The sequence below is a fragment of the Syngnathus floridae genome, unplaced genomic scaffold, assembly GCF_059516105.1.
Source record: "Syngnathus floridae isolate MCC-2025c unplaced genomic scaffold, RoL_Sflo_1.0 HiC_scaffold_55, whole genome shotgun sequence".
Lineage (NCBI taxonomy): Eukaryota > Metazoa > Chordata > Actinopteri > Syngnathiformes > Syngnathidae > Syngnathus > Syngnathus floridae.
In genome coordinates this window covers 110,810-138,192 of record NW_028284084.1, presented here as the reverse complement: position 1 = coordinate 138,192, position 27,383 = coordinate 110,810, and the positions used below count along the sequence as shown (strand labels likewise).

The following is a 27,383-nucleotide window of genomic DNA, read 5'->3' as shown; positions in this document are numbered from 1 at the left end:
CGAAAGTTACGCCCATCGACGTCACGTATGTCACGTGACCACGACGTGGCAGATGTCATATAGCAACCGCTGTTTTGTTTAGTAGATTTACAGTTGTTATGCATTGGCATAATGGTGTGCACTCAAAATAGATTTAAATAAATTAAATATTTCTTCTGCCTACTCCCTTTTAAACAAGTTAACTCTGCCCACGTCCATTGACGTCTTGTCTGCGTCACGTGACCACGACGTAGCGACGTCATATAGTAACCGCTGTTTTGACCAGTAGACTTAGTTATTATGCGTTGACATAATGGCGCACTGGTTAGCATGGCCACCTCTTAAGCATGATGATGCGGGTTCGACGCCTGATCAATGTTAGCATGGAGTGAGCTGAAGTGCATGGCGCTGAAGATTTGAATCTTTGAAATGCGCTGAGGTCTGACATATCAGGCAGAATGGTTTGCCATCACGTTCAACAAAAAAAAGAAACTTTCCCACTCTGATTAAAACGTCCTGTGTTCATCTACGTATTTTCGTTTTGCTGTCCACTTTTCCCTGCCATTTCGAGAGCCCAATTGACACTCATAGTTTAAAGAAATGTGTTTGCCCATCCTACTTTGTGGAATTTCACCACATGCGCTTTTGACCAAAATACCAAATTGAACTCAAGTGAAGCCAACACGCACAACCCCCCCCCCCCCCCCCCCACACACACACACACACACACACAAATGTTGATATGAACATAAAAGAGCCGCATGCGGTTCGGGAGTTGCGGCTTGGCCAAACCTGTACTATACAACTTTATTTGTATAAAATTTTCACAACAGCTGTCACACAAACAAAGCGGGAAAAACCGAAGACGTGCGTGTTCCGCCCACGCTGGATTTATTTGCACCTTTGAAAAGACACCGTATTGCCGCAGATGTGGCAAAGAGTACTTTTGGGCATCTGAGACGGAAGGATGTCCAAAGCATCACGTCACCTGCTCTGGTAGGCATGGTGGTGGGACGTTGAGGTCAACCGCTTTGGGGTTGGCTGACTCTTTGATCGCAGGATGCCACACACTTGAAGACAGAAGCAGAAAAGCAGAGCTAAATGCAAAATGTACTCACCGGTGACTCCAATTTTTTTCCCCCCTGAAGAAACAGCTGGACGGGTGGCCCCGGCTGGCCAGTGGGACTCTTGTTATTCTGACCCTTTTTAGTGCGCGTTTGGGGCAACAACCGTTTTTTGTGGCGCTCTCTTCTGGTTCAAAAGTGCCCTGCATGTGAATTTGCTTTTCCTGCCTTCTGATTGGATGAGCGCCGGTGTGACGCGGTGCCTCTGTCACCGTGGCGGGGGGTATACGTTGGCATCGGAGCGTCTGCCAACGTCTGAGACCGGCTGGCAGTGTATCGGAGGTGTCGAGTGCGGTGCCGCTGGAGCTCACTCACCAGCTGGTGTTAGGGCCACAGAATGAAGGCCAAGGAGAAGAATAGAAAGAGAAACAGAAACTTCTCCTCCAATTGTTTGATTTGTCTCTTCTGAGCTTCGATGAATTCTTTCAGCTCTTTGTTCCTCTAGGACGGACAAATGGAAAGTGGCATTCAAAAGCCAGTAAGCGTGCAAGTAAGTGCCGGGCTGGCTTTGGGCCCTTACCTGTTGCGCGCTGTGCAGCAGATCCATTCTCTCTTGGAGGATGCAAGCGTCGCGCTCCCTCAACTCGCACATCAGGGCTCGCTTCCATTGGTCCACGGCGCTCCTAAGCTCTTCTCTCTGATCCGCCGTCAGCACGTCATTCACGCCAGCGTGGCTGGCTTTTTCGCCGTCCGTGGCGGGGCAGTCCCGCTGCGGTAGCGCCTCGTACAACATGGCCTCCAGCTCCAGGATCCTCTGGGCCGCAATCCTCGTCCATCAGTGGTCCGGCGGGAGATTTGAGGGCGGCTTACCTTATGAGCCTGGTCCATGGAACACTTCCTGAAGTCCAACTCTTCATCCAGGTAGCCCTTCTGCTTGCAGAACATATCCTAGCACAGCTCAAGGTCAGAATTGTTGGGGCACATTGCCGGAGTTCCCCTTGGCTGATGTCGCGTGTCTGTCTACCTTCTCACTTTCAATGTCCAACATCTTCTGTTGAAGTGCTGACTTGGTCACTTTGATGTATTCTAACCACTGAGGAAAGGCTGCTGTCACATAAGCAGAATGCGAGAGCGTGCGTGGACGTGCGCGTTACCTTCTCGGCTAGGGTGAGAAGGGTCCTGGCGTGAATCACGACCACCTGCTCCTCGTTGGTGAGATTCTGCAAGAGCCCAAAGGCACAGCGTCAACAAGCTTCTTTCAGCGCAAAGCCTTCCAAAAGTCACATTTGAGCCGCCGAGTCTCGTGGAGTGCGAACATAAGGAGTTCGACATACACTTACGGCGTTATAGCCCAGGATGTCCAGCTTCTTCATCAGATCACTGATGACGATGTCCGGGGGAAAGGCGCAAGGAGCAATGTAAGGTGTTCTGGGACCTCGGGTTAAGGTTAGGGTTGCGAGGGACGCCTTACGTACGCTCACGCCCTCGGCCTCGCAGTAGATCTGCAAAGGGCTGAGGCCGTCTGGGAAACGGACTTGCAGAAACTTCAAGACGGGGGAGCGCCACTCCCTCTCCTGAAAGGCAGAGGCATGCATCCGTCCGTCCGTCCGTCCGTCCGTCACATCTCTGGCCTCAACACGCTTGTGCGAGTCTTCCCACCTCCAGCTCCAGGATGCGGAACTCAAGCAGTTCGTTTTGGTCTCGGATATCCTGGATGTGCTCTTTCAGACGCGCTTCTTCCGCCTCCATCCGCCTGACCTGAAAAGACAGTCAGACCTCATCTGCGGGGCTTCCCGACAGGTGTGACGCCAAGCGACTCCGCCCAGCGCCTTTCTTTCCGTCACCTTTTCGGCCAACTGCTGATTGCTCTGACGCAGCAGCTGCTTCTCCTCCACCCACTTGACATTCTAGAAGAGACAAACGCGTGGACAGCTTTGGAATGTTGTGTCATTTTCATCCACAAATTCTTTGGTTGACTGGAAAATGACATTTGCTTTTCTCCGCATTTTCCCAGCCACGTTCGGGGGGGGGGGTGGGGGGGGGGGGTAGGTCCAGTAATGCCAGACGGATGAGTGACTGAAGAATGTAGCTATTTTGTCTGAGAAAAAGGTGTGCTCATTGATGAGCTTACCTGTCCTTGTTGCTTCAGCGCTGACTCCAGATCTGCTACTCTGCTTTGATAGTGACCCATTTCTACCATCAGCTTTTCTCTGGTCTGAAAGGAGGAGGAGGGAGGCTCCTCCTCCTCCTTTCAGACCAGAGAACACCCGAGGCTGGGTGAGAACGGGGAGGCTGCGACCCGGCCGGGGGTTGCGGGAAGGGGCGCCACCTTGATCTCCTTCTCGGCGTCGTAGTCCCCTTTCGCTGGTCTGGGCTAGCAGAGCGTAGGCTCGTTGCAGCGCTTGATATTCTTGCGTCAGCTGGCGGTAGCGAAGCTCCGCCTCTTCATGCACACACCAATGCAACACAGCACTAGTACCAGAATCAGTCAGACCGGCGACAAAGCACCCGCGACTCAAAGACGAGTCCGATTCCAGGCTGAAGAGGAATGTTTGGTGCCAATACGCTGGCAGAAATGGCGGGCTACCTCTTCGGGTTCCGTGTCGGGGGTTCTGTCGGTGTGAAAAGACAAGGACGATCCGTCCGAGTCCACCAACACGTCTTCGTCGTAGCCGTAAAATGTTTCGATGACCTGCGGGCGCGGAAGCAAACATCTCTCTGAACAAACTGAAGCGACACCTCACGATGAATCGACGAGAGGAACGATAGCGAGAAAAAGGCCATTTCATCTTGCGCAACACCAAGCAGCCGCAAACAAACAGACTCACCTTGCAGGACCTCACGCTTTGTTCCTCCTCAGAGATTCTCGACGTCGGTATCGTAGCAGCAAATCTCTCTCCTGTCGACACAAATAATCCGCCTTTGAGATTCTTTGGATGCAAAGGGAACGAACGGCTCCGGCGCAGAAACAAACGCGACTCACAATGACATTTCTGACATGAGCTCCTGTCTCCAGAGCCTGAAAAACACGTCACCGGCGATGATTGGAGGGACGCTCGTCTTTTCCAAAAGTGACAACTACAGGGTGTGTCAGGGTTTTCCAGATTATCTTTATCGTATCATTGTGTTGCTTTGACTTTGACTGCGACCTGTAATAAATAATATTATTTATCCCTTATTTATCCCTATCGCTTATCCCTTCCTACACAAAGTCGTAAAACACCCCTTGCTATGTTTTGACTAGAGGTCAAGGGCTTCCTCTATTCAATCCACTCTTACACCCACCCTGTTTCTCTTAATTAAAATGCTCGTGCAGGAGCCGAGAGTCAGACTTCATTCGTACAACGGATGGACTCTCCACCTGCAGGTGTCCAAAAGAACTTACTTGTCTCCCGTGTGGTTCTTGCAAAATAAGTTGGAGCGAGCGCAACTCTAACAGGGTGCATTTTGCCACTAGCTGCCTACGGACAATGACGTCGCGCTCGCGGCTCATGGTTGACGGGCTGAGCAGCCGGGCAAGTCCGTCGTTTTCAGCGCACAGCGAGTGGCAAAGGCGCTGACAAAACGGGAGCTTTGAGCTGCTGAAAACGGCAAAACAAGTCTAAAGCGTGTTCAAACGCGTGCGCACAATGCTCCTGCTTGAAAGGTCGGAATTTAAGGGGCCAATTTTTTGGATGGCGGCCGCCGGCCAAGCTTTGGACGGAAAAGGTTTCCTGGCGACAGCGAGCGAGCGCGGCGCTGCCGTACGTGCACCGAGTCGCCTGCCTGAAGACCTTGGACAAGTCGTCGATGATGTGCCGCTGCTCCACAACTTGAAGGAACTCCATTTCACCGTCCTGCTGGCCGCAACCGCGGTCCAGGTCATTGAGCGAACTAGGCCTTCTCTGTGGAACACAAATGCAGTGGACTCTGTTGGCACGCCGCCGTTGTCCGCGTCGACTTACCAAGCTTGCCATCTCCTCGTTCTCCTGGGTGACAAAGCGCACTTTGTTTTCAAGGCGACACAGCACCAGCGAGAGTTCTTCATTCTTCCTGCTCAGGCGTTTGTTTTTGTACAGGAGTGGCAGAAACTGGCTTTCTGTTTCTCTCAGTCGCTTTAGCTGCAAGCATGAAGTGCGGGATGTGAAAGACGCACAACACGCGGGCCAGAACGTATCCATTCCTTTTGCATCGGTTTGAACGGAATCGTGGCTTTGGCTCCCAATAAAAGACATCTACCAGGCAACCGACTCGCCGCGCCGCTCAACTAATAAGCAAGCGCAATGGGTGCCTCGCTGGATGGCGCGCATCAAACGTAGCGCAAACCTTCAAGCGTGCCGTCAATAAATTACCAGTTCATTGCGCTCTTCAGAAAGCAGGGCGTTTCGATCCTCCAGTTTCCTGATGACTGCGCTGAGCTCAGCGATTTTCAGATGAAACCGTCGCGTGTCCCGATCCTCCTGAGACTGAAAACGCCCCGCAACACACACACACAAGCACTCGTTCAAAGTTCAAAACTGTTTTTGTGCTACCTTCCTCCAGCAACGAACTAAGTCATGCGTACTGCAAGTGTGTGATGAGGTGGCTTACGCAATGAAGAGGATTGCTAGTAGCGGCGTTGACCCCACTTCCAGGGTAGTTTAGGCCCGCCCTTTGGGAATCCCTCAGGGCAGCGATCTGCTGCTCGGCAGCCTGAGTCTGCAGCTGAAGGCGGTGGACGTGGCCGGCCCCAGGGCTTCATCCAAAACACTAACCGCTCTGTCTTTCAGCTTGATCTCATCCGTCTGGATGTACAAACGGGGAGCGCTCAGGCAGGCGGGCAAACTCATTTGCCAGAATTGTGACAAAAACAAAGAGAGCAACCGGCCAATTTTTTTCTGGAATCGACTAGAACACCTTTGCTGTGACAAAAGCGAAGCGAGCAACCGGACATTTTCTTCTTGTGAAATAGAATAGAATAGAATGCCTTAGGTGTCATTGCACTGCAGGTATACAACGAAATTGGGAACATAGCCACGCACCGCGCATCTGATCAGTCCTACCAGTCGGCGGATCTCCCTCTCGCAGTCTCTCTTGGTTCGGCTCAGCTCCTCCCGATGCTGGTGATGAGCCGATCGGAGCTCGGCCGCTCGGGACTGCCAGGCTTGCTGGGCCGCTGCCAGGGCTTCTTCCGCGCTCCTGGTGGAGGCGACACCGCTCGGTCTCCCGACACCGCCGCGTCTCCTCCACCTCCGCCAGCAAAGCGCCCCCCCTCCTCACCTGAGCAGACATTGCGCCACACCGGGCCGTTGAGACCGCAACGGAGCGCCGCGACGCTTACTGGGGACAAGCTACACAATACGGTAGCGGCCGCATCGAAGCCCGACGTGGCGTGCGGATAGTCAGACACGGATAGAGCGGATCACCTTGTCCATGGAGCCGTCCCTCAGGCTGAGGACCAAGGCATTCAGTCGCTGGATCTCTCCATCTTTGATTTTGATCACTCTCATCAGCTCCATTTCATGCTGCCGCAGTAATGTCTCCCTGGTAATGGCTAACTCTTTCTGCTTCTCCTCATGGAGTTTGCTTTTGAGTTCCGTCATGGCGGCGGTGGCACGGTGGTGCTCCGCCCGCAGGTCCTGACTTCTCTCTCTCTCCAGACAGCTGACCTGACATGACTTAGACTTAGACAAACTTTATTGTCATCTTGTCTGCACATGGTGCATACAAAACGAAATTCCGTTGCATACGTCTTACAACAAAGTAGTGATATTGCAGTTGAATAGAAGTAACATATCCTATGAAAATATATATATATACATATATACTATATATATATATATATATATATTAAAAATAAGTATAAAGTGCAGCAGTGATAATTATGCAATAGTGCAAGTAGGCAAAACAGTATTCAAGAGTGTGCAGAGGAATGCTAAACCATGTATTAAACTTCTATTTAAAGGGTTTATACAAGTTCAGTAAAGTTGGTAGTGCGAGATAGTGCAAGATAGAGGTCCGTAGTGTCATAAAGTACAGTTCTGTGAATGTGTGATGCAGAGTTCAGTTTAGAGCTCAACAGTTCTAGTGTTCAACAGTCTGATGACAGCAGGGAAAAAGCTGTTGCAGAACCTGGTGGACCTGCAGCGGATGCTGCAAACCTCTTCCCAGAGGGCAGCAGGGAGAACAGTCCATGGTGGGGGTGTGATGGGTCATTGATGATGTTACGGGCACGGGACATGCAGCGCTGAGATGAAATGTCCTGAATGGAGGGAAGAGGAGCCCCTATGATCCTCTCTGCTGTCCTCACCACTCTCCTCACGTTCTTCCAATCGGAGGCGGTGCAGCCTCCACACCACACAGAGAGACAGCTTGTCAGAATGCTCTCTATGGTGCTCCTGTAGAACGTCCTCATGATGGGTGGGGGCAGGTGGGCTCTCCTCATCCTCCGCAGGAAGTACAAGCGCTTCTGTGCCCTCTTGACCAGTGCCGTAGTGTTCATAGTCCAGGTGAGGTCTTCTGTGATGTGGACCCCCAGGAATTTGGTGGTGCTGACCACCTCCACAGCTGAGCTGTTGATGATCAGTGGAGCGTGGTGAGGCTGTTTTTTCCTGAAGTCGACGATGATCTCCTTCATCTTCTCCTCATTCAGGATCAGGCTGTTTTCTCTGCACCAGCCCACCAGCTGCTCCACCTCCTCTCTGTAGTCCAGGTCGTTGTTGTCTCTGATGAGCCCCACCACCGTTGTGTCGTCTGCTGACTTCACGATGTGATTGGTGGTGAACCTGAGGACGCAGTCGTGTGTCATCAGGGTGCACAGCAGGGGGCTCAGGACGCAGCCCTGAAGGGAGCCTGTGCTGAGGGTGATGACATCAGAGGTGTTCTGTCCGACCCGGACTGACTGAGGTCTGTTGGTGAGGAAGTCTAGCAGCCAGTTGCGAAGGGGGGTGTTGAAGCCCAGGTGTTCCAATTTTCCTACCAGATGCTGTGGGATGATGGTGTTAAACGCTGAGCTGAAGTCCAGGAACAGCCTCCGCACATGGGTGTTCTTCTCCTCCAGGTGAGCCAGGCTCAGGTGAAGAACGGAGGAGATGGCGTCCTGAGTGGAGCGGTTTTGCCGGTCGGCAAACTGGAACGGGTCAAATAATAGGGGGAGTCTGGAAACGATGTGACCTTTAAGCAGCCTTTCGAAGCACTTCATCATAACCGGAGTCAGTGCAACAGGCCGGTAATCATTAAATGAGGTGATTTGAGGTTTCTTCGGCACCGGAATGATGGAGGCAGTCTTAAAGCACGCCGGCACTGTGGCTTGGCCCAGCGAGGTGTTAAAAATGTCTGTGATGACCCCAGCCAGATGACTTGCACATTCCCTGAACACACGCCCAGGAATGTTGTCGGGGCCAGGGGCCTTACAGGGGTTGACTCTCCTCAGGGTCTTCAACACATCGGCGGAGTCAAGGCAGAGTACCTCCTCTTCCTGATGGGGGACAGTTTTAACTGCTGGAGTGCCGTTTAGTGCCTCGAACCTCCCAAAGAAGTTATTTAGACCATTTAGAAAGTCAGCATCAACTACACCCACCGGGGGGGGGGAGGGTGAGTTGTAGTCTGTAATCGCCCGTATGCCTTGCCACATACTCCTGATGTTTTTGACGTCGTGGAAACGATCCTGAAATTTTCGACTGCGGTCTCGCTTCGCTATCCTGATGGCACGGTTCAAGTTGGCTCTCGCTGTCCTCAGTGTCTCCTTGTCGCCAGACTTGAAGGCAGAGTTCCGCGCTCGTAGCGTTTGACGTACCTCCTCAGTCATCCAGGGTCGTTGGTTGCCCCGGGTGATGATATTCTTAGTGGTGCTGACGTCCTCGGTGCATTTGTTGATGTAGGCTGACACAGTCATGGCACACGCATGTCTAATCTACATCGGGAAAACTGGGAGGGAGGGAGGCAGGCAGGGAGGCAGGCAGGGAGGCAGGCAGGGAGGCAGGCAGTGTCTGTCTGTTGAGGTTTTCACCTTGTTCTTCTCCTGCTGAAGTTCTAACTGGACGTCCATCAGTTTGGTTCTCAGCTCGTCATTGGCGGCCTGAAGGGCGTCCGTTCGCTCCGCCTTGGCCCGCCCTGCCGGAGCTCGTTTGGACATCTCTTACTCGAGTCTCGCCCGGTCGTCAGTCAGAGATCACAACATTTGTACCTGGAGAGCACAAACGCAGCGCTGTTTTCCACTGGCTTCGAACTCAACTTCAATCGGTACCGTAACTTACAACATCATAAACATAGAACTAGCTTGACTTATTCATTGAATAAATGCATTTGGTTCTTCAAAACTGCATCACGCAACATAGCGTGACCGAGACGGCCGTTATCCACCTGCGTGAAGTTATTTGGTGAAATGAATGAGATGTTTAAGACACCATCGTTCTGTCTCTATGTAGATGAAGGGAAATAATCGATTGCTGAAGGTCCAAAGGTGTTGTGATAAACAAATAAACATATTAGTGATTAGTGACATATTTGTGATAAACATATTAGGCAGGATAATCACATATGTTAACGTGACTGCCCACACTGTATTTATTTATGGTTATTTGTTAAATCGAGTACTGTTAGACATGAAATAGGAAGTGTTTAACATAAATGGAAGACGAAAGGGGTACTCACCATTGTAGCTCCTGCTGGTCAATGATACGAGCCTCTTCTTGCAGTGGAAAACATACAGCCAACAAACACCGTGGAACCTAAAGGAATGAAATTAAACATTAACATTTAGCCTCAACCAACATTCACAGATACAACGCAACGCAAACTACACAAACGTAAATCTTTTTAAACACAATGAGTTGTACTTACCGTGTACGCTCTAGACGGTCCACTTGCAAGCGGAAAATAAAGATATTTCTGTTGATAATCGTCGTGTTTGTATCCGGTGTCTCGCTCAAGGCCATTGCGCCCACAGATTTGAATTTTGGCGAGAGTTCAGCCTATTGACGTCATTTCCGCGGTGTAATACCCGCATATCTGAAACGGCAAAGTTAAGAGTAGAGTTAAATAAAGTTTTTAGTCAACGCAATAATTTACAACCGTTGACCAGTCGAAATAATCGTCGAAATTTGGCGTCTGTGGCTGGAAGCAGACGCCGAGTTCGACATTCCTCCCAAACGCCACACTCCCTCGCTTTTCAGGGCTAAAAAAAAACAGTTGTAATTACCTTGTACGCTCTAGACGGTCAAGTTGCAAGCTGAAAACAAAAATATTTGCCTTGTTAGTCATCGTGTTACTAACCGCTGTGTCTTGTTTGCCAGAACTGCCGCTTTCCTACTTCCTGTTGCAAGCCACGCCCACGGATTATAATTTTGCCGTGAGTTCCGCCTATTGACGTCATGTCCGCGTCACATGACTGCGACGTAATATTATCTAAAACTGTTTGTGCGGTATTGTGTTGTTCTGTGCGGTATTGTGTTATTCTGTGCGGCGTCGTGTTGTTCTGTGCGGCGTCGTGTTGTTCAGTGCGACGTCGTGTTGTTCAGTGCGGCATGGTGTTGTTCAGTGCGGCATGGTGTTGTTCAGTGCGGCATGGTGTTGTTCAGTGCGGCATAATGTTGTTCAGTGCGGCATAATGTTGTTCAGTGCGGCATGGTGTTGTTCAGTGCGGCATGGTGTTGTTCAGTGCGGCATGGTGTTGTTCAGTGCGGCATAATGTTGTTCAGTGCGCCATAATGTTGTTCAGTGCGGCATGGTGTTGTTCAGTGCGGGATGGTGTTGTTCAGTGCAGGATGGTGTTGTTCAGTGCGGCATGGTGTTGTTCAATGCGGCATGGTGTTGTTCAGTGCGGGATGGTGTTGTTCAGTGCGGCATGGTGTTGTTCAGTGCGGCATAATGTTGTTCAGTGCGGCATGGTGTTGTTCAGTGCGGCATGGTGTTGTTCAGTGCGGCATGGTGTTGTTCAGTGCGGCATGGTGTTGTTCAGTGCGGAATGGTGTTGTTCAGTGCGGCATGGTGTTGTTCAGTCCGGGATGGTGTTGTTCAATGCGGGATCGTGTTGTTCAGTGTGGGGTGGTGTTGTTCAGTGCGGGATGGTGTTGTTCAGTGCGGCATGGTGTTGTTCAATGCGGCATGGTGTTGTTCAGTGCGGGATGGTGTTGTTCATTGCGGCATGGTGTTGTTCAGTGCGGCATGGTGTTGTTCAGTGCGGCATGGTGTTGTTCAGTGCGGCATGGTGTTGTTCAGTGCGGCATAATGTTGTTCAGTGCGGCATGGTGTTGTTCAGTGTGGAAAGGTGTTGTTCAGTGCAGGATGGTGTTGTTCAGTGCGGCATGGTGTTGTTCAATGCAGGATCGTGTTGTTCAGTGCAGCATAATGTTGTTCAGTGCAGCATGGTGTTGTTCAGTGCGGCATGGTGTTGTTCAATGCGGCATGGTGTTGTTCACTGCGGGATGGTGTTGTTCAATGCGGGATCGTGTTGTTCAGTGCGGCATAATGTTGTTCAGTGCAGCATGGTGTTGTTCAGTGCGGCATGGTGTTGTTCAGTGCGACATAATGTTGTTTAGTGCGGCATAATGTTGTTCAGTGCGGCATAATGTTGTTCAGTGCGGCATGGTGTTGTTCAGTGCGGCATGGTGTTGTTCAGTGCGGCATGGTGTTGTTCAGTGCAGGATGGTGTTGTTCAGTGCGGCATGGTGTTGTTCAATGCGGCATGGTGTTGTTCAGTGCGGGATGGTGTTGCTCAGTGCAGGATGGTGTTGTTCAGTGCGGCATGGTGTTGTTCAGTGCGGAATGGTGTTGTTCAGTGCGGCATGGTGTTGTTCAGTGCGGCATGGTGTTGTTCAGTGCAGGATGGTGTTGTTCGATGCGGGATCGTGTTGTTCAGTGCGGCATGGTGTTGTTCAGTGCGGCATGGTGTTGTTCAGTGCGGCATAATGTTGTTCAGTGCGGCATGGTGTTGTTCAGTGCGGCATGGTGTTGTTCAGTGCGGCATGGTGTTGTTCAGTGCGGCATAATGTTGTCCAGTTCGCCATAATGTTGTTCAGTGCGGCATGGTGTTGTTTAGTGCGGGATGGTGTTGTTCAGTGCAGGATGGTGTTGTTCAGTGCGGCATGGTGTTGTTCAATGCGGCATGGTGTTGTTCAGTGCGGGATGGTGTTGTTCAGTGCGGCATGGTGTTGTTCAGTGCGGCATAATGTTGTTCAGTGCGGCATGGTGTTGTTCAGTGCGGCATGGTGTTGTTCAGTGCGGCATGGTGTTGTTCAGTGCGGCATGGTGTTGTTCAGTGCGGAATGGTGTTGTTCAGTGCGGCATGGTGTTGTTCAGTGCGGGATGGTGTTGTTCAATGCGGGATCATGTTGTTCAGTGCGGGGTGGTGTTGTTCAGTGCAGGATGGTGTTGTTCAGTGCAGGATGGTGTTGTTCAGTGCGGCATGGTGTTGTTCAATGCAGGATCGTGTTGTTCAGTGCAGCATAATGTTGTTCAGTGCAGGATGGTGTTGTTCAGTGCGGCATGGTGTTGTTCAATGCGGCATGGTGTTGTTCAGTGCGGGATGGTGTTGTTCAGTGCGGCATGGTGTTTTTCAGTGCGGCATAATGTTGTTCAGTGCGGCATGGTGTTGTTCAGTGCGGCATGGTGTTGTTCAGTGCAGGATGGTGTTGTTCAGTGCGGCATGGTGTTGTTCAATGCAGGATCGTGTTGTTCAGTGCAGCATAATGTTGTTCAGTGCAGCATGGTGTTGTTCAGTGCGGCATGGTGTTGTTCAATGCGGCATGGTGTTGTTCACTGCGGGATGGTGTTGTTCAATGCGGGATCGTGTTGTTCAGTGCGGCATAATGTTGTTCAGTGCAGCATGGTGTTGTTCAGTGCGGCATGGTGTTGTTCAGTGCGACATAATGTTGTTCAGTGCGGCATAATGTTGTTCAGTGCGGCATAATGTTGTTCAGTGCGGCATGGTGTTGTTCAGTGCGGCATGGTGTTGTTCAGTGCGGCATGGTGTTGTTCAGTGCAAGATGGTGTTGTTCAGTGCGGCATGGTGTTGTTTAATGCGGCATGGTGTTGTTCAGTGCGGGATGGTGTTGTTCAGTGCAGGATGGTGTTGTTCAGTGCGGCATGGTGTTGTTCAGTGCGGAATGGTGTTGTTCAGTGCGGCATGGTGTTGTTCAGTGCGGCATGGTGTTGTTCAGTGCAGGATGGTGTTGTTCAATGCGGGATCGTGTTGTTCAGTGCGGCATGGTGTTGTTCAGTGCAGCATGGTGTTGTTCAGTGCGGCATAATGTTGTTCAGTGCGGCATGGTGTTGTTCAGTGCGGCATGGTGTTGTTCAGTGCGGCATGGTGTTGTTCAGTGCGGCATGGTGTTGTTCAGTGCGGCATAATGTTGTCCAGTGCGCCATAATGTTGTTTAGTGCGGGATGGTGTTGTTCAGTGCAGGATGGTGTTGTTCAGTGCGGCATGGTGTTGTTCAATGCGGCATGGTGTTGTTCAGTGCGGGATGGTGTTGTTCAGTGCGGCATGGTGTTGTTCAGTGCGGCATAATGTTGTTCAGTGCGGCATGGTGTTGTTCAGTGCGGCATGGTGTTGTTCAGTGCGGCATGGTGTTGTTCAGTGCGGCATGGTGTTGTTCAGTGCGGAATGGTGTTGTTCAGTGCGGCATGGTGTTGTTCAGTGCGGGATGGTGTTGTTCAATGCGGGATCGTGTTGTTCAGTGCGGGGTGGTGTTGTTAAGTGCAGGATGGTGTTGTTCAGTGCAGGATGGTGTTGTTCAGTGCGGCATGGTGTTGTTCAATGCGGCATGGTGTTGTTCAGTGCAGGATGGTGTTGTTCAGTGCAGGATGGTGTTTTTCAGTGCGGCATAATGTTGTTCAGTGCGGCATGGTGTTGTTCAGTGCGGCATGGTGTTGTTCAGTGCAGGATGGTGTTGTTCAGTGCGGCATGGTGTTGTTCAGTGCGGCATGGTGTTGTTCAGTGCAGCGTAATGTTGTTCAGTGCGGCATGGTGTTGTTCAGTGCGGAATGGTGTTGTTCAGTGCGGCATGGTGTTGTTCAGTGCGGGATGGTGTTGTTCAGTGCGGCATGGTGTTGCTCAGTGCGGCATGGTGTTGTTCAGTGCGGGATGGTGTTGTTCATTGCGGCATGGTGTTGTTCAGTGCGGCATGGTGTTGTTCAGTGCGGCATGGTGTTGTTCAGTGCGGCATAATGTTGTTCAGTGCGCCATAATGTTGTTCAGTGCGGCATGGTGTTGTTCAGTGCGGGATGGTGTTGTTCAGTGCAGGATGGTGTTGTTCAGTGCGGCATGGTGTTGTTCAATGCGGGATCGTGTTGTTCAGTGCGGCATGGTGTTGTTCAGTGCGGCATGGTGTTGTTCAGTGCGGCATGGTGTTGTTCAGTGCGGCATGGTGTTGTTCAGTGCGGCATAATGTTGTTCAGTGCGGCATAATGTTGTTCAGTGCGGCATAATGTTGTTCAGTGCGGCATAATGTTGTTCAGTGCGGGATGGTGTTGTTCATTGCACTATGGTGTTGTTCAGTGCGGCATGGTGTTGTTCAGTGCGGCATGGTGTTGTTCAGTGCGGGATGGTGTTGTTCAGTGCAGGATGGTGTTGTTCAGTGCGGCATGGTGTTGTTCAGTGCGGCATGGTGTTGTTCATTTCGGCATAATGTTGTTCAGTGCGGCATAATGTTGTTTAGTGCGGCATGGTGTTGTTCAGTGCGGGATGGTGTTGTTCAGTGCGTTATAATGTTGTTCAGTGCGGCATGGTGTTGTTCAGTGCGGCATGGTGTTGTTCAGTGCGGCATGGTGTTGTTCAGTGCGGCATAATGTTGTTCAGTGCGGCATAATGTTGTTCAGTGCGGCATGGTGTTGTTCAGTGCGGGATGGTGTTGTTCAGTGCGGGATGGTGTTGTTCAGTGCGGCATGGTGTTCAATGCGGAATGGTGTTGTTCAGTGCAGGATGGTGTTGTTCAGTGCGGCATGGTGTTGTTCAGTGCGGCATAATGTTGTTCAGTGCGGCATGGTGTTGTTCAGTGCGGCATGGTGTTGTTCAGTGCGGCATGGTGTTGTTCAGTGCGGCATAATGTTGTTCAGTGCGGCATGGTGTTGTTCAGTGCGGCATGGTGTTGTTCAGTGCGGCATAATGTTCAGTGCGGCATAATGTTGTTCAGTGCGGCATGGTGTTGTTCAGTGCGGGATGGTGTTGTTCAGTGCAGGATGGTGTTGTTCAGTGCGGCATGGTGTTCAGTGCGGGATGGTGTCTTTCAGTGCGGCATGGTGTCGTTCAGTGCGGCATGGTGTCTTTCAGTGCGGCATGGTGTCGTTCAGTGAGGCATGGTGTTGTTCAGTGCGGCATGGTGTTGTTTAGTGCGGCATGGTGTTGTTCAGTGCGGGATGGTGTTGTTCAGTGTGGCATGGTGTTCAGTGCGGCATGGTGTTGTTCAGTGCGGTATCGTGTTGTTCAGTGCGGTATCGTGTTTCTCAGTGCGGTATCGTGTTGTTCAGTGCAGTATCGTTGTGTTGTTCGTATTGTGTTTAACACTTAGCCTCTAACACTTAGCCTCTAACACTTAGCCTCTAGCATCTAGAAGGTAAATAAATAGGAAGGAAGGACTCACCGGTGACGTCTTCGCCCACGTCCAAGCGTTGTACTTTGTATTTTCATCCTTCTGACAGTGGAAAACATAGCCAACAAACACCGTGGAACCTAAACGAATGAAAGAAAACTATCATTTGGCCACAACCAACATTCACAGATACAACACAATGTGACGTGCGGGGTTGAGGTTAAAGGTTGAGTGAAGGGCCCTCGTTTTAAACTACTTTTTTGAAAAGGATTGGGAACAAGTAAGACGTATTTAATTTATTTAATGGGAAGTAGTAAGAGCTATTGAATTTAATCTATGTATTATATTCTATTGTATTGTATTCTGTTGTATTCTTTTGGATTGTATTCACACTAACCCCACTAAAACTTCAGCCCACAAAAACTCGCCTCTGGCGCCTAGCCTCTGGCACTTAGCCTCTAACACTTAGCCTTTAACACTTAGCCTTTAACACTTAGCCTTTAACACTTAGCCTAGAAGGTGAATAAATAGGGTTAAAGGTTGAGTGAAGGGACCTCGTTTTAAACTACTTTTTTGTAAAGGAGTGGGAACAAGTAAGACGTATTTAATTTATTTAATGGGAAGTAGTAAGACTTATTAAATTTATTTAATCTACTTTTCTTCCCAGGCAAAATTTGATGTGCTGCAATTCCAAATTTCCAAAGTGAATGAAGGAATGAAGTCCTTTAAATTATGATTTTGTATAAATACTAGGCATTAACACAAAATCGACGGCACAAAATGGGCAGACTTTACTTGTTTGAAAAGGACTGGTTACAAGACAGACTTTTTTAATTTATTTAATGGGAAGAAGACTTATTTAGTTTAATTGATCTATTTTTGTTCCCTGCCAAAATTCGATTTGCTGCAATTCCAAATTTCCAAAGTGAATGAAGGAAAGAAGTCGTTTAAATTATGATTTTGTTTAAATACTAGGCATAGACACAAAATCTACGGCACAAAATGGGCAGACTTTACTTGTTTGAAGAGGACTGGTTACAAGACAGACTTTTCTGATTTATTTAATGGGAAGAGGACTTATTTAGTTTATTTAATCTATTTTTGTTCCCTGGCAAAATTGGATTTGCTGAAATTGTATTTTGCCAAATCTCGATTTGAGACCTGATAGGAAGTATTAAACGCTTAGTTAAATCAATACAAGTTGGTAATAAGAGCGAGTAATGTTGGTTGAACCGATGAATGAAGGTTGAAAGCAATTTAAATTATGACTTTGTATAAATACTAGATATTAACAGAACATCTACTGCGCAAAATGGGCAGAGTTTACTTGCTTGAGAAGGAGTGGCTTATTCAAAACTAAGATTTATGTAATCTGTTTGTTCCCAGGCAAAATTGGATGTGATGCAATTCCTAATTTCACCACATGATGGTGCCCAATTTTGACTTCATAGGACATATTAAACACTTAGCTTGTTATTATGTTCAAGGTAATCAGATTTGTTTATCATTCTAATGGCCTCTTCAAAACTATTCTGGATTACTACTTTGGATCTATTCTACATTACTTGGCAACAACATACTCTGTAACAGATTAGGCAGTATAATCACATATGTTAACTTGAGAGTGCCCACACTCAATCTACTTATCGTGATGTGTTAAATCAATTACTGTTAGACATTATTTGTCTGATAATCTACCAAATCTTTGAATTGAAGAATTTGTGATTTAATTAATAGCTTGTTCAGGGTAATCAGACTTGTATATAATTCTAATGGCCTTCTTTTGAAAACTATTCTGAATTACAACTTTGGATCTTATATTACTTTGCAACAATCTACTCCGTGACAGATTAGGCAGTATAATCACATATGTTAACTTCAGTGCCCACACTGTATTTATTTATGGTTATTTGTTAAATCAAGTACTGTTAGACATGAAATAGGAAGTGTTTAACATAAATGTTATGGCTACTCACCATTGTAGCTCGCTCCTGATCAATGATACGAGCCTCTTCTTGCAGTGGAAAACTTGCAGCCAACAAACACCGTGGAACCTAAAGGAATGAAATTAAACATTAACATTTCGCCTCGACCAATTTTCACACGTACAACGCAACGCGGCTACACTTCTGCTATTACAAACGTAAATCTCCTTAAACACAATGAGTGTTACTTACCGTGTACGCTCTAGACGGTCCAGTTGCAAGCAGAAAATAAAGATATTTCTGTTGATAATCGTCGCTGCTCAGTGGCTCACGGCCATCGCGCCAACAGATTTGAATTTTGGCGGAGGTTCGGGCAATTACGTCATATCCGCGGCATTTGACTGCGACGTAATACCCGCTTATCTGAAACGGCAGTTAAAAGTAGAGTTACATCAAGTTTTCTTGGAACCTAAACGAATGAAAGAAAACTATCATTTGGCCACAACCAACATTCACAGATACAACACAACGTGCGGGGTTGAGGTTAAAGATTGAGTGAAGGGCCCTCGTTTTAAACTACTGTTTTGAAAAGGAGTGGGAACAAGTAAGACGTATTTAATTTATTTAATGGGAAGTAGTAAGACTTATTAAATTTATTTAATCTACTTTTCTTCCCAGGCAAAATTTGATGTGCTGCAATTCCAAATTTCCAAAGTGAATGAAGGAATGAAGTCCTTTAAATTATGATTTTGTATAAATACTAGGCATTAACACAAAATCGACGGCACAAAATGGGCAGACTTTACTTGTTTGAAAAGGACTGGTTACAAGACAGACTTTTTTAATTTATTTAATGGGAAGAAGACTTATTTAGTTTAATTGATCTATTTTTGTTCCCTGCCAAAATTCGATTTGCTGCAATTCCAAATTTCCAAAGTGAATGAAGGAAAGAAGTCGTTTAAATTATGATTTTGTTTAAATACTAGGCATAGACACAAAATCTACGGCACAAAATGGGCAGACTTTACTTGTTTGAAGAGGACTGGTTACAAGACAGACTTTTCTGATTTATTTAATGGGAAGAGGACTTATTTAGTTTATTTAATCTATTTTTGTTCCCTGGCAAAATTGGATTTGCTGAAATTGTATTTTGCCAAATCTCGATTTGAGACCTGATAGGAAGTATTAAACGCTTAGTTAAATCAATACAAGTTGGTAATAAGAGCGAGTAATGTTGGTTGAACCGATGAATGAAGGTTGAAAGCAATTTAAATTATGACTTTGTATAAATACTAGATATTAACAGAACATCTACTGCGCAAAATGGGCAGAGTTTACTTGTTTGAGAAGGAGTGGCTTATTCAAAACTAAGATTTATGTAATCTGTTTGTTCCCAGGCAAAATTGGATGTGATGCAATTCCAAATTTCACCACATGATGGTGCCCAATTTTGACTTCATAGGACATATTAAACACTTAGCTTGTTATTATGTTCAAGGTAATCAGATTTGTTTATCATTCTAATGGCCTCTTCAAAACTATTCTGGATTACTACTTTGGATCTATTCTACATTACTTGGCAACAACATACTCTGTAACAGATTAGGCAGTATAATCACATATGTTAACTTGAGAGTGCCCACACAATCTACTTATCGTGATGTGTTAAATCAATTACTGTTAGACATTATTTGTCTGATAATCTACCAAATCTTTGAATTGAAGAATTTGTGATTTAATTAATAGCTTGTTCAGGGTAATCAGAATTGTATATAATTCTAATGGCCTTCTTTTGAAAACTATTCTGAATTACAACTTTGGATCTTATATTACTTTGCAACAATCTACTCGGTGACAGATTAGGCAGTATAATCACATATGTTAACTTCAGTGCCCACACTGTATTTATTTATGGTTATTTGTTAAATCAAGTACTGTTAGACATGAAATAGGAAGTGTTTAACATAAATGTTATGGCTACTCACCATTGTAGCTCGCTCCTGGTCAATGATATGAGCCTCTTCTTGCAGTGGAAAACTTGCAGCCAACAAACACCGTGGAACCTAAAGGAATGAAATTAAACATTAACATTTCGCCCGGACCAACATTCACACGTACAACGCAACGCGGCTACACTTCTGCTATTACAAACGTAAATCTCCTTAAACACAACGAGTGTTACTTACCGTGTACGCTCTAGTTAAAATTGGATGTGATGCAATTCCAAATCTATCTGAAACGGCAGTTAAAAGTAGAGTTACATCAAGTTTTCTTTTTTAATCAACACAATCATTTACAACCGTTGACCAGAAAGAATCGTCGAAATTCGACGTCCCCCACAAACGCCACGCTCACTCGCTTTTCAGGGCAACAAAAGTACTTCTTTTTAAAAACGATGAGTTGTACTTACCGTGTACGCTCTGGACGGTCCAGTTGCAAGCAGAAAATAAAAATATTTCTCTTGTTAGTCGTATGTTACCATCCGCTGTGTCTTTGTCAACATCGCCGCCATTTTCCTACTTCCTGCTGCGAGCCACGCCCACGGATTTAAATTTGGGCGGAAGCTCTTTCCATTGGCGTCGTTTTCGCGTATAGCAAATCCGATTGGTTGGGAAGGGGGCACGGTTATGCAGCCGAGGGGTCCTGTGATCGGTGGGATGTAAAGTAGGCGTCGACGTCACGTCCGCGTCACGTGACCACGACGTGGCAGACGTCATATAGCAACCGCTGTTTTGTTTAGTAGACTTACAGTTGTTATGCATTGACATAATGGCGCACACACCAAATAGATTTAAATAAATTAAATAATTCTTCTGCCCACTCTCTTTTAAACAAGTTAACTCTCCCCGCGGATTTGAATTCCGGCGAAAGTTACGCCCATCGACGTCACGTATGTCACGTGACCACGACGTGGCAGATGTCATATAGCAACCGCTGTTTTGTTTAGTAGATTTACAGTTGTTATGCATTGGCATAATGGTGTGCACTCAAAATAGATTTAAATAAATTAAATATTTCTTCTGCCTACTCCCTTTTAAACAAGTTAACTCTGCCCACGTCCATTGACGTCTTGTCTGCGTCACGTGACCACGACGTAGCGACGTCATATAGTAACCGCTGTTTTGACCAGTAGACTTAGTTATTATGCGTTGACATAATGGCGCACTGGTTAGCATGGCCACCTCTTAAGCATGATGATGCGGGTTCGACGCCTGATCAATGTTAGCATGGAGTGAGCTGAAGTGCATGGCGCTGAAGATTTGAATCTTTGAAATGCGCTGAGGTCTGACATATCAGGCAGAATGGTTTGCCATCACGTTCAACAAAAAATAGAAACTTTCCCACTCTGATTAAAACGTCCTGTGTTCATCTACGTATTTTCGTTTTGCTGTGCATCTTTTCCCTGCCATTTCGAGAGCCCAATTGACACTCATAGTTTAAAGAAATGTGTTTGCCCATCCTACTTTGTGGAATTTCACCACATGCGCTTTTGACCAAAATACCAAATTGAACTCAAGTGAAGCCAACACGCACAACCCCCCCCCCCCCCACACACACACACACACACACACACAAATGTTGATATGAACATAAAAGAGCCGCATGCGGTTCGGGAGTTGCGGCTTGGCCAAACCTGTACTATACAACTTTATTTGTATAAAATTTTCACAACAGCTGTCACACAAACAAAGCGGGAAAAACCGAAGACGTGCGTGTTCCGCCCACGCTGGATTTATTTGCACCTTTGAAAAGACACCGTATTGCCGCAGATGTGGCAAAGAGTACTTTTGGGCATCTGAGACGGAAGGATGTCCAAAGCATCACGTCACCTGCTCTGGTAGGCATGGTGGTGGGACGTTGAGGTCAACCGCTTTGGGGTTGGCTGACTCTTTGATCGCAGGATGCCACACACTTGAAGACAGAAGCAGAAAAGCAGAGCTAAATGCAAAATGTACTCACCGGTGACTCCAATTTTTTTCCCCCCTGAAGAAACAGCTGGACGGGTGGCCCCGGCTGGCCAGTGGGACTCTTGTTATTCTGACCCTTTTTAGTGCGCGTTTGGGGCAACAACCGTTTTTTGTGGCGCTCTCTTCTGGTTCAAAAGTGCCCTGCATGTGAATTTGCTTTTCCTGCCTTCTGATTGGATGAGCGCCGGTGTGACGCGGTGCCTCTGTCACCGTGGCGGGGGGTATACGTTGGCATCGGAGCGTCTGCCAACGTCTGAGACCGGCTGGCAGTGTATCGGAGGTGTCGAGTGCGGTGCCGCTGGAGCTCACTCACCAGCTGGTGTTAGGGCCACAGAATGAAGGCCAAGGAGAAGAATAGAAAGAGAAACAGAAACTTCTCCTCCAATTGTTTGATTTGTCTCTTCTGAGCTTCGATGAATTCTTTCAGCTCTTTGTTCCTCTAGGACGGACAAATGGAAAGTGGCATTCAAAAGCCAGTAAGCGTGCAAGTAAGTGCCGGGCTGGCTTTGGGCCCTTACCTGTTGCGCGCTGTGCAGCAGATCCATTCTCTCTTGGAGGATGCAAGCGTCGCGCTCCCTCAACTCGCACATCAGGGCTCGCTTCCATTGGTCCACGGCGCTCCTAAGCTCTTCTCTCTGATCCGCCGTCAGCACGTCATTCACGCCAGCGTGGCTGGCTTTTTCGCCGTCCGTGGCGGGGCAGTCCCGCTGCGGTAGCGCCTCGTACAACATGGCCTCCAGCTCCAGGATCCTCTGGGCCGCAATCCTCGTCCATCAGTGGTCCGGCGGGAGATTTGAGGGCGGCTTACCTTATGAGCCTGGTCCATGGAACACTTCCTGAAGTCCAACTCTTCATCCAGGTAGCCCTTCTGCTTGCAGAACATATCCTAGCACAGCTCAAGGTCAGAATTGTTGGGGCACATTGCCGGAGTTCCCCTTGGCTGATGTCGCGTGTCTGTCTACCTTCTCACTTTCAATGTCCAACATCTTCTGTTGAAGTGCTGACTTGGTCACTTTGATGTATTCTAACCACTGAGGAAAGGCTGCTGTCACATAAGCAGAATGCGAGAGCGTGCGTGGACGTGCGCGTTACCTTCTCGGCTAGGGTGAGAAGGGTCCTGGCGTGAATCACGACCACCTGCTCCTCGTTGGTGAGATTCTGCAAGAGCCCAAAGGCACAGCGTCAACAAGCTTCTTTCAGCGCAAAGCCTTCCAAAAGTCACATTTGAGCCGCCGAGTCTCGTGGAGTGCGAACATAAGGAGTTCGACATACACTTACGGCGTTATAGCCCAGGATGTCCAGCTTCTTCATCAGATCACTGATGACGATGTCCGGGGGAAAGGCGCAAGGAGCAATGTAAGGTGTTCTGGGACCTCGGGTTAAGGTTAGGGTTGCGAGGGACGCCTTACGTACGCTCACGCCCTCGGCCTCGCAGTAGATCTGCAAAGGGCTGAGGCCGTCTGGGAAACGGACTTGCAGAAACTTCAAGACGGGGGAGCGCCACTCCCTCTCCTGAAAGGCAGAGGCATGCATCCGTCCGTCCGTCCGTCCGTCCGTCCGTCACATCTCTGGCCTCAACACGCTTGTGCGAGTCTTCCCACCTCCAGCTCCAGGATGCGGAACTCAAGCAGTTCGTTTTGGTCTCGGATATCCTGGATGTGCTCTTTCAGACGCGCTTCTTCCGCCTCCATCCGCCTGACCTGAAAAGACAGTCAGACCTCATCTGCGGGGCTTCCCGACAGGTGTGACGCCAAGCGACTCCGCCCAGCGCCTTTCTTTCCGTCACCTTTTCGGCCAACTGCTGATTGCTCTGACGCAGCAGCTGCTTCTCCTCCACCCACTTGACATTCTAGAAGAGACAAACGCGTGGACAGCTTTGGAATGTTGTGTCATTTTCATCCACAAATTCTTTGGTTGACTGGAAAATGACATTTGCTTTTCTCCGCATTTTCCCAGCCACGTTCGGGGGGGGGGGGGGGGTTGGTCCAGTAATGCCAGACGGATGAGTGACTGAAGAATGTAGCTATTTTGTCTGAGAAAAAGGTGTGCTCATTGATGAGCTTACCTGTCCTTGTTGCTTCAGCGCTGACTCCAGATCTGCTACTCTGCTTTGATAGTGACCCATTTCTACCATCAGCTTTTCTCTGGTCTGAAAGGAGGAGGAGGGAGGCTCCTCCTCCTCCTTTCAGACCAGAGAACACCCGAGGCTGGGTGAGAACGGGGAGGCTGCGACCCGGCCGGGGGTTGCGGGAAGGGGCGCCACCTTGATCTCCTTCTCGGCGTCGTAGTCCCCTTTCGCTGGTCTGGGCTAGCAGAGCGTAGGCTCGTTGCAGCGCTTGATATTCTTGCGTCAGCTGGCGGTAGCGAAGCTCCGCCTCTTCATGCACACACCAATGCAACACAGCACTAGTACCAGAATCAGTCAGACCGGCGACAAAGCACCCGCGACGCAAAGACGAGTCCGATTCCAGGCTGAAGAGGAATGTTTGGTGCCAATACGCTGGCAGAAATGGCGGGCTACCTCTTCGGGTTCCGTGTCGGGGGTTCTGTCGGTGTGAAAAGACAAGGACGATCCGTCCGAGTCCACCAACACGTCTTCGTCGTAGCCGTAAAATGTTTCGATGACCTGCGGGCGCGGAAGCAAACATCTCTCTGAACAAACTGAAGCGACACCTCACGATGAATCGACGAGAGGAACGATAGCGAGAAAAAGGCCATTTCATCTTGCGCAACACCAAGCAGCCGCAAACAAACAGACTCACCTTGCAGGACCTCACGCTTTGTTCCTCCTCAGAGATTCTCGACGTCGGTATCGTAGCAGCAAATCTCTCTCCTGTCGACACAAATAATCCGCCTTTGAGATTCTTTGGATGCAAAGGGAACGAACGGCTCCGGCGCAGAAACAAACGCGACTCACAATGACATTTCTGACATGAGCTCCTGTCTCCAGAGCCTGAAAAACACGTCACCGGCGATGATTGGAGGGACGCTCGTCTTTTCCAAAAGTGACAACTACAGGGTGTGTCAGGGTTTTCCAGATTATCTTTATCGTATCATTGTGTTGCTTTGACTTTGACTGCGACCTGTAATAAATAATATTATTTATCCCTTATTTATCCCTATCGCTTATCCCTTCCTACACAAAGTCGTAAAACACCCCTTGCTATGTTTTGACTAGAGGTCAAGGGCTTCCTCTATTCAATCCACTCTTACACCCACCCTGTTTCTCTTAATTAAAATGCTCGTGCAGGAGCCGAGAGTCAGACTTCATTCGTACAACGGATGGACTCTCCACCTGCAGGTGTCCAAAAGAACTTACTTGTCTCCCGTGTGGTTCTTGCAAAATAAGTTGGAGCGAGCGCAACTCTAACAGGGTGCATTTTGCCACTAGCTGCCTACGGACAATGACGTCGCGCTCGCGGCTCATGGTTGACGGGCTGAGCAGCCGGGCAAGTCCGTCGTTTTCAGCGCACAGCGAGTGGCAAAGGCGCTGACAAAACGGGAGCTTTGAGCTGCTGAAAACGGCAAAACAAGTCTAAAGCGTGTTCAAACGCGTGCGCACAATGCTCCTGCTTGAAAGGTCGGAATTTAAGGGGCCAATTTTTTGGATGGCGGCCGCCGGCCAAGCTTTGGACGGAAAAGGTTTCCTGGCGACAGCGAGCGAGCGCGGCGCTGCCGTACGTGCACCGAGTCGCCTGCCTGAAGACCTTGGACAAGTCGTCGATGATGTGCCGCTGCTCCACAACTTGAAGGAACTCCATTTCACCGTCCTGCTGGCCGCAACCGCGGTCCAGGTCATTGAGCGAACTAGGCCTTCTCTGTGGAACACAAATGCAGTGGACTCTGTTGGCACGCCGCCGTTGTCCGCGTCGACTTACCAAGCTTGCCATCTCCTCGTTCTCCTGGGTGACAAAGCGCACTTTGTTTTCAAGGCGACACAGCACCAGCGAGAGTTCTTCATTCTTCCTGCTCAGGCGTTTGTTTTTGTACAGGAGTGGCAGAAACTGGCTTTCTGTTTCTCTCAGTCGCTTTAGCTGCAAGCATGAAGTGCGGGATGTGAAAGACGCACAACACGCGGGCCAGAACGTATCCATTCCTTTTGCATCGGTTTGAACGGAATCGTGGCTTTGGCTCCCAATAAAAGACATCTACCAGGCAACCGACTCGCCGCGCCGCTCAACTAATAAGCAAGCGCAATGGGTGCCTCGCTGGATGGCGCGCATCAAACGTAGCGCAAACCTTCAAGCGTGCCGTCAATAAATTACCAGTTCATTGCGCTCTTCAGAAAGCAGGGCGTTTCGATCCTCCAGTTTCCTGATGACTGCGCTGAGCTCAGCGATTTTCAGATGAAACCGTCGCGTGTCCCGATCCTCCTGAGACTGAAAACGCCCCGCAACACACACACACACACAAGCACTCGTTCAAAGTTCAAAACTGTTTTTGTGCTACCTTCCTCCAGCAACGAACTAAGTCATGCGTACTGCAAGTGTGTGATGAGGTGGCTTACGCAATGAAGAGGATTGCTAGTAGCGGCGTTGACCCCACTTCCAGGGTAGTTTAGGCCCACCCTTTGGGAATCCCTCAGGGCAGCGATCTGCTGCTCGGCAGCCTGAGTCTGCAGCTGAAGGCGGTGGACGTGGCCGGCCCCAGGGCTTCATCCAAAACACTAACCGCTCTGTCTTTCAGCTTGATCTCATCCGTCTGGATGTACAAACGGGGAGCGCTCAGGCAGGCGGGCAAACTCATTTGCCAGAATTGTGACAAAAACAAAGAGAGCAACCGGCCAATTTTTTTCTTGAATCGACTAGAACACCTTTGCTGTGACAAAAGCGAAGCGAGCAACCGGACATTTTCTTCTTGTGAAATAGAATAGAATAGAATGCCTTAGGTGTCATTGCACTGCAGGTATACAACGAAATTGGGAACATAGCCACGCACCGCGCATCTGATCAGTCCTACCAGTCGGCGGATCTCCCTCTCGCAGTCTCTCTTGGTTCGGCTCAGCTCCTCCCGATGCTGGTGATGAGCCGATCGGAGCTCGGCCGCTCGGGACTGCCAGGCCTGCTGGGCCGCTGCCAGGGCTTCTTCCGCGCTCCTGGTGGAGGCGACACCGCTCGGTCTCCCGACACCGCCGCGTCTCCTCCACCTCCGCCAGCAAAGCGCCCCCCCTCCTCACCTGAGCAGACATTGCGCCACACCGGGCCGTTGAGACCGCAACGGAGCGCCGCGACGCTTACTGGGGACAAGCTACACAATACGGTAGCGGCCGCATCGAAGCCCGACGTGGCGTGCGGATAGTCAGACACGGATAGAGCGGATCACCTTGTCCATGGAGCCGTCCCTCAGGCTGAGGACCAAGGCATTCAGTCGCTGGATCTCTCCATCTTTGATTTTGATCACTCTCATCAGCTCCATTTCATGCTGCCGCAGTAATGTCTCCCTGGTAATGGCTAACTCTTTCTGCTTCTCCTCATGGAGTTTGCTTTTGAGTTCCGTCATGGCGGCGGTGGCACGGTGGTGCTCCGCCCGCAGGTCCTGACTTCTCTCTCTCTCCAGACAGCTGACCTGACATGACTTAGACTTAGACAAACTTTATTGTCATCTTGTCTGCACATGGTGCATACAAAACGAAATTCCGTTGCATACGTCTTACAACAAAGTAGTGATATTGCAGTTGAATAGAAGTAACATATCCTATGAAAATATATATATATACATATATACTATATATATATATATATATATATTAAAAATAAGTATAAAGTGCAGCAGTGATAATTATGCAATAGTGCAAGTAGGCAAAACAGTATTCAAGAGTGTGCAGAGGAATGCTAAACCATGTATTAAACTTCTATTTAAAGGGTTTATACAAGTTCAGTAAAGTTGGTAGTGCGAGATAGTGCAAGATAGAGGTCCGTAGTGTCATAAAGTACAGTTCTGTGAATGTGTGATGCAGAGTTC

At 48.8% G+C, this 27,383-nt stretch overlaps 3 long non-coding RNA genes across 3 annotated transcripts; all 3 read right to left on the bottom strand.

Annotated features, from left to right (window-relative positions):
• Positions 1-746: 746 nt before the first annotated feature.
• Positions 747-1,543, bottom strand: LOC148378273 (uncharacterized). The gene is made up of 2 exons (XR_015856037.1): positions 1,419-1,543; positions 747-1,049 (listed from the first exon to the last, which is right to left on the bottom strand). It is a non-coding gene; the product is annotated as an uncharacterized LOC148378273 (long non-coding RNA).
• Positions 1,544-17,710: 16,167 nt separating this feature from the next.
• On the bottom strand, positions 17,711-20,065 carry LOC148378272 (uncharacterized). Its single transcript, XR_015856032.1, has 4 exons — positions 19,865-20,065; positions 19,641-19,687; positions 19,440-19,517; positions 17,711-17,877 (listed from the first exon to the last, which is right to left on the bottom strand). It is a non-coding gene; the product is annotated as an uncharacterized LOC148378272 (long non-coding RNA).
• A 998-nt stretch (positions 20,066-21,063) lies between these two features.
• LOC148378271 (uncharacterized) lies at positions 21,064-21,860 on the bottom strand. The gene is made up of 2 exons (XR_015856038.1): positions 21,736-21,860; positions 21,064-21,366 (listed from the first exon to the last, which is right to left on the bottom strand). It is a non-coding gene; the product is annotated as an uncharacterized LOC148378271 (long non-coding RNA).
• Between the last annotated feature and the right edge of the window lie 5,523 nt (positions 21,861-27,383).